This window comes from Echinops telfairi, unplaced genomic scaffold, assembly GCF_000313985.2.
Source record: "Echinops telfairi isolate 266 unplaced genomic scaffold, ASM31398v2 ScPeMD7_7468;HRSCAF=8506_1, whole genome shotgun sequence".
Classification (NCBI taxonomy): domain Eukaryota; kingdom Metazoa; phylum Chordata; class Mammalia; order Afrosoricida; family Tenrecidae; genus Echinops; species Echinops telfairi.
In genome coordinates, this window is record NW_022111370.1 from 180,473 (window position 1) to 187,587 (window position 7,115).

Consider the following 7,115-nt stretch of genomic DNA (forward strand, 5'->3'; position numbering starts at 1 on the left):
TCTTTCATAATAATGCCAAACTTGGACATGAGCTGTAGAAATTCATTCAATGTAATGTCTGGGGGCAAGCCAGACACATAGACATTTGTATTTCGATCTTCTTCAATATGAAACCATTGAGATTTAGCCTTTTTCTTCTGCCCCTTCACTTTGGGCTCAGTGGCTCAGGTTTTTTTTCTCTGTGCAGGCTCTCCTGCTTTACAAGCAGTGGTGTCTTGCATGTTTGCCATAGAGCTGGGAACTCCATCATTAGAGAAGCCATAATTGGCCTGATAAGAGGCAATGAAATTTTCACTGATTTTGGGGCACCATGCCTTCTTGTTTAGATCCCACTCATATGTGGTGTCTGTTGGCTGCTGCCCCAGAGAATCTGTTTCTCTGCCAGGATCTTCGTGGAAGTATCGTTCCTTGGGGTTTCTGTACAATTCTTGTATTCTCAACTGCTCATTGAACTCACCGTACCCTCTCATGTTGCCACTCATGTTTCCGACCTAGTCCTGGGGCAGGGTCCCTGAGACACTACGGCCAACTAGCAGACTCAGTCCAGGACGCCGACACTACCTACTAGGTTTGAAGCAACTGTTCCAGCACCCAGGGCTGCATCCAGCTAGGTCCATGTGGCTTCTCCTCAGGGATGTCTTACAAAAAGTGAGCCTTGCCAGCTGAAGTAGGGAACTGGCTAAGGAAGCTGCACCCTGGTCCGACCATCAGAGAGCAAGAGACCCAAGAACTATAAAGGCGAGGCTCACTGAGCCATTTATGTCTCCGCTCTTCAATTAATCCCACATGTGTTTATCGGCCAGGTTGACACAATAAACCCTTACTAACTCACCCTCATATGTGTAAGAGGGTTTTATATCAAAAAGTAATTGTGCATTATGAAAACATCCCAGCCCAGTCCAGATCAAGTCTATAAATCTGATATTAGCCATATGTCCAGTGCCAGTTTGTAAATTCCTCTTCAGACTCTCAGTACATGTGAAATGATGCCAAGTGCAGGAAAATCACAGGCCAGTGGGTAGAATGTCTTATGGTTCCAGTGGAGTGGAAGCATCTTAGCACTGGCATTTGTCTTCATGTGGGTCCTCAAGCTCCTAGGCTCTGGCTGCCATCAGCATAGCTCCATGTGGCTTGTCAACAGGAATGCCTTGTAGGGAGATAAGCAGAGAGAGTATCTGGCCTCCAGTGAGCTATTTATCTTTGTAGTGCCTCCAAATGAGGTTATCAAGCTGCAACCTGATTGACAGGCTAGACTCCACCCCTTCACAAGTTGACAGGAGATTATATAACTGACATAAGCTACCCCTTGTCAACTTGACACTTTTATACAACTCTTTAGCCATATATAATTTTTAACAAAACAATAATAAATTCATATCTGTACCTAACAGGATAAAACCAAAATGCATGCAACTCAATGTGTGCCCAAACCTCATTTAAACATACTAAGTGAACAACACAACAATATTCTATGCCTAACAATTGCAGTTAAGTGAACACCTACAATATAATCCTATGAATATATATTCTCCCACCTATGAAAGTTTGTAAACCAACCACTTCATCCATTTATCTGCCCAATTTTGGGTATCCAATTTCTATACTGCCCACTTACCTCAATCCACTACTCTGAGGAGACAACCATATTCTCTGATGTGCAGAATCTTTATTCCAGTTGGAATCTTTAGTCTGCATCCATAAGCAAAGTCAAATCAGGACAGGCCATCCATAAAGTCAGCAACCATATGCACCAGTTCACAGGCTCAAAAATCTTCTCTTCACCTGGTTGGGTTCTGGTCAACTCCATTTGGGCTTCCTCACTTAGCCTCACCAGGGTGCCCATTGGATGCCTTCCCTTTAGACCACGGGCCCCATCACAAATTCGCAACAATCCTAGCCCCATTGGGCTATGTCGTAAACTTCAGACCAGTCAACCTGCTCTCACTCTTTCCTCAAGTCCCTGTGAATCAGGTCCACCGGTGTCAGTTGCCAGATTCAACTGTCTCTTTATTGCTGGATTTCCCCAACTTCCACTCAACAAGTGGATCCCAGTGGTCACCTAGCAAGCATTTCAGCCTGCCCACAGGCTCCTTTTAATGTTCAGTCCTAGAGAGGAGTGTTCTTCAAGGTTCCAGATTTTTTCCAACTCTAACAAAAAACACTCGTTCAAAATTAAAAAAAATCAGAGTTCCTTTGTTTTCTTTCAATCCATGAAAGCCTCCTAGGAAAGTCTCTTCACCTTCAAAGGTCCTGAACACTCAAGACACTGGGTAGGGTTTATCTTTTCAGAGCCTTCTTTGCAGGCGTGTCCTAAAACTATTTAATGATCCAATGTTAATGTCTGAAGACAAGTGGGCTTACAAACTCTCTATTTTCATACTTCCCAATAATCACTTCTATTAATAACAATAAGCAGGAGATATCAGAAGATACAAAATATGGCCTTAGGCCTCTGGCTTCATTGCCTCAAGCCAGGGCAGGACTTTCTGTCAGCCATTTTGACCTCAGTCAGCCATTTTCCCTAAACAGCATGGTCTCAGAGAAGTTCAAGAGGCAATTTCGTCACCAGAACTCAAGATACACATTTATCACAAATATTTTCACCATTTCAGACAGGATTAACCAAAGACAATTTCTAGGAATCAAAACTTTAAATTCCCATATTCTTTCCAGAAAACTTGGTAAAATACATGGCCATTGCCATATCAGACCTCTGGGTAGCCAAAGAAGAAACACTACCGTGAAGCAGAGGTCAAATAAGCACCCACTCTCCATCTTTATGATTTGATTCTCTAGTAACCCACTCTCAAGGTGTCTTGTCATCAGGAATATGAAGCAGAGAGTCTATGTGTATCTGGCCTCCGGTGATCTATTTAGATCTGTAGCACCTCCAAATGAGGTCATCAAACTGCAACCTGAGTGACAGGCTGGACTCCACCCCTTCGCAAGTTGACAGGAGATTATGTAACTGCCTTAGTCAGACATACCTTACTCCTCAAAGTAACATCCTTCCTTTTCAATATTCTAAAGATCTTGTGTAGTTGATGCAACTTGTCTTTTGATCTCTTGACTGCTACTTCCATGAGAATTTATTGTGGCTCTAAGCAAGACAAGATCCTTGACCATTTCAACATTTTTTCCATTTATCATAGTGCCTATTCATCCTGGTGTGAGCATTTTGGTCTTCTTCATATTGAGTTGTAATCCATAATGAATCTGAGTCCTTGTTCTTCATCAGAAAGTCCTTCAATTTCTTATCACTTTCAGCAAGGAATGTTGTCATCTGCGTATATCAGGTTGTTAAGCCTTCCTCCAACCCTGATGCCACATTCTTCTTTATATAATGCACCTTCTCTGACGATTTGTTCAGCACACAGAGTGAGTAAATATGGTGTGAGGATATAAACCTGCCACACACCTTTCCTCATTTCAAACCATGCAGTATTCCCTTTTTTAGTTAGCTCAGCTGCCTCTTGATCCATGCAAAGTATCCCCATGAGCACAATGGAGTGTTATGGGGTTCCCATTTTTCTAAATGCTATCTATAGTTTGTTATTATCCACATAGTTTAATGCCTTAGCATAGTCAATAAAGACATAAGTTAATATCTTTCCAGTATTCTCTGCTTTCAACCACGATCCATCTGATATCAGCAATGATATACCTTGTTCCATATCCTCTTTTGAGTTCAACTTGAATTTCTAGCAACTTCCTGTCAATATACTGCTGCAACTATTGTTGGATGATCTTCAGCAAAATTTTACTTTCATGTAATATTCTTCTATCAATTCCTGGAGCCTTACTTTTGGACAATGCTTGCTATGCCACCTGTACTTCTTCCTTCAGCACTATTGATTCTTGCTCATATGCTATACTCTGAAATGGTGGAATGTCAACTAGTTCCTTTTGGTATGGTGAGTCTGTGTATTCTCTCTCTCTCTCTCTTTTTGGATGCTTGTTGCATCATTCAATATTTTATGCATGGGATCTTTCAAGATTGCAATGTGAGGCTTGAATTTTTTCTTGATATTCAATTTAAGATATGCTAACCATATTATTTCTTTTTGGTTTGCTAACTCTTGGTTATTGTACATTTCATTGTAAATTTTAATTTGCCTTCCCTTTGAAATTTTCTATTCGGATCTTTGACTTAATCATTTCTTCCATTTGCATTAGCTACTCTAAGAGCAAGTTTCAGAGTCTCTTCTGACATCCACTTTGATCTTTTCTTTCTTTCCTATCTTTTAGAAGACCTTTGTTTGTCTTTATGAATGATGTTCTTGATGTCTTCTCACAGTTCATCAGGTCTTCTGTCATTAGTGTTCATTGCATCCACTCTGTTCTTGAAATGTTCTCAAAATTTAGGTGGGATATACTCAAACTTTTATTTTTGCTCCCATGAACTTATTTTAATTTTCTTCAGCTCTGACTTAAACTTATTTATGAGCAATGATTTCACAGCAACTGTTCCACAGCCATTCCCTGTCCAGATGTTAGTTGCTGGTATTAAGCTTCTCAATTGTCTCTTCTCATAGTGGCAGTCAATTTTATTTTTGTGTGTTCCATCTGAAAAAGTCCACACATATAGTCACCTTTTGGGTTGTTGAAAAAAGCATTTGTGATAAAAAGTTGCTGGTCTTACAAAAATTATATCATAAGTCCCGTTTCGTTTCTACCACCAAGACAATATTTTCCAACTGATCTTCCTTTCTCTGTGTTTTCAACTTCTGTGTTCCAATCACCAATAATCATCAATTCATCTTGATTGCATGTCTGACCAATTTCAGAATGAATACACTGATAGAATCTTCAACTTCTTCACTAGCTTTTGTAGCTAGTGTATAATTTGATTATAATTGTATTGATTCAATTTCCTTGAATTCAGATAGATTTTAGTCTATCACAGTCAGCACTGTACTTCAAATAGAACTTGAAATGTCCTTTTTTAATGACATTAAGATGTCCTTTTAAATGTACTATGTCCTACCTGGCATAGTACATCATATGATTTTCTGATTCAAAATGGCCAATACCAGTCAGTCCATTTCATTTTTAAATACTACCAATTTTCCTAGATTCCTTCCAACAGTATCCATGTTTCAATTATTAATTGAAGTTTATAGCTGTTTTTTTTTCCCTCATTTTGAGTCATGACTCATTAACAAATGAAGGTCTCAAAATTTTCCTCCTACAGGCCTTACTCCATCCATGTCATTATGATCACTCTACTTTGAGAAAGCAGCTTTTCCTCAGTCATATTTTGAGTGCCTTCCAACGGGATGGTTCATCTTCTGGAAATATCTCTGGCAATATTCTGCTTCTATTCACGAGTTATTCAGTATCTGACAATCTTGAGAGGTGATCTACAGGGTTTTCAAAGACTAGTTCCTCAAAGTTGACACATCCCATCCCATTCTTCATAGTCTGAAAGCTTCCTGAAATGCGTACCTTTAGGGTGACCGTGTTGGCATTTGAAAGGCCAGTAACATAACTTGCAGCATCATAGCAACAGATAAGCCCTGCAATACGACAAACTGACAGAGAAGTGAAGGTTGATGAGGTGAATGGATGTGAAAGAATTACAAAGATGTTAGAAAGGCAAGGGTTAAAGGCAGGAGAAGAACAGATAAGATCACGAAATAGCATTTCTGGGAAGGAACTGTCCACAGTATCAAATGTGACACTGAATCGTGCTTCCTGTCTCTTCCAAATATAAGTAGCACTTAGCAAACCTGAGCAAATATGCTTTCCAGCTAAGGGCCAGATGTGATTCAGGTGCTTCTCTGCTCATGTGCCTGGTTTCTGAATGGAATTTGATAATTGTCTAGGTCAGATATGTCTCTGAATGATTGGAGATCATCAGGCTGAATTCTACCTACTTGATCATGTGTGAATTTGTGATTCTGAGGTGCCATCAAGTTAGTCTCAACTCGCAGTGATCCTATGTTGAGTAGAAAAAACACCACCCAGACATGCGAAATCATCACAACATTGCTTATTGTTGCAGTCATTGCTGCAGTCAGCGTGTCAGTTGATCTCAGGAAAGGTTTTGCTGAACTTCTGTTTTAAAAAGAAAGAAAGCCTCATTCCAGTCTACCACCGACAAGAAGGGCTTTAACAAAAACGGGGCCACCATCTCCTTCTCTTAAGGCTGGCCTATAGGGAGGAGAGAGGTGCTGAAGGTACATTAGGAATGAAGAGGGAGAATAGAACGTGAATAAATGTGCACTGTTCTCTCAGAAGGAAACCTTTAGTTGAGATCATTGAAGAAGCTGTATCCGTGAAAGCTGTTGAACAAAGTATAAATCATATTGCAAACATTTTAATAAATATTTCCATAGTAATGAAATTACTTTGCATAATACATTTCTTGGAAAGGTTTTATGTGGAGAGAGGAAAATATTGCTGCCACCTCCAACCCCCAGCCCCTGCAAAATAAACAAACAATGAAACAAGTACACCCAAATGAACTTTAGGAAATGAACCTATTACATATTTAAAAGAAAAATATTATGACACTTATTTATCTAGTTTTTGGTTTTTGATCGTTTGCTATACTGAAACACTGATGAAGACACCCATGACAAGTTCACCTGAATGGATGGTAGCTTTTGTGAATAAGCTCTCCTTTAAGCAAGTACACATTGTGGTTATTGTTGACCCGGGGCTAGATTTATTTCCTTTTACCACTCAAAGGTTTGTGTTGGGATTGTGTGGTGAGATAAATAATTCAAGCGCTCTCTCTGTCTATCTTTTTTTCATGGCTATCTTTAAAATCATGGTGGGCACCAAATATGACACTTGTCATGTCAGCTTGTGACACAACCATTTTTTATTCTATTTTTCATTGGCTCGGTTGGCATATCTTGACAGATAATCCTGAAGACAATCATAATAAAGTTTGTTGAGTACTAATCTGCCAGATGCTGTGCTGTTCTTTTCTTTTTAAACCTCCCAAGATTCTTTAGGAAGTAGATGCTATCTTTACCATCCCTATTTTACCACCGAGAAAACGGAGGTCAGAGCCGTTAAAGGAGCCTCTTCTTCCTCTCTTTAGCTACTTACATTTAACACTTTTTATTGTGAATTATGTGGAGATTCACAGAGCAGATCCA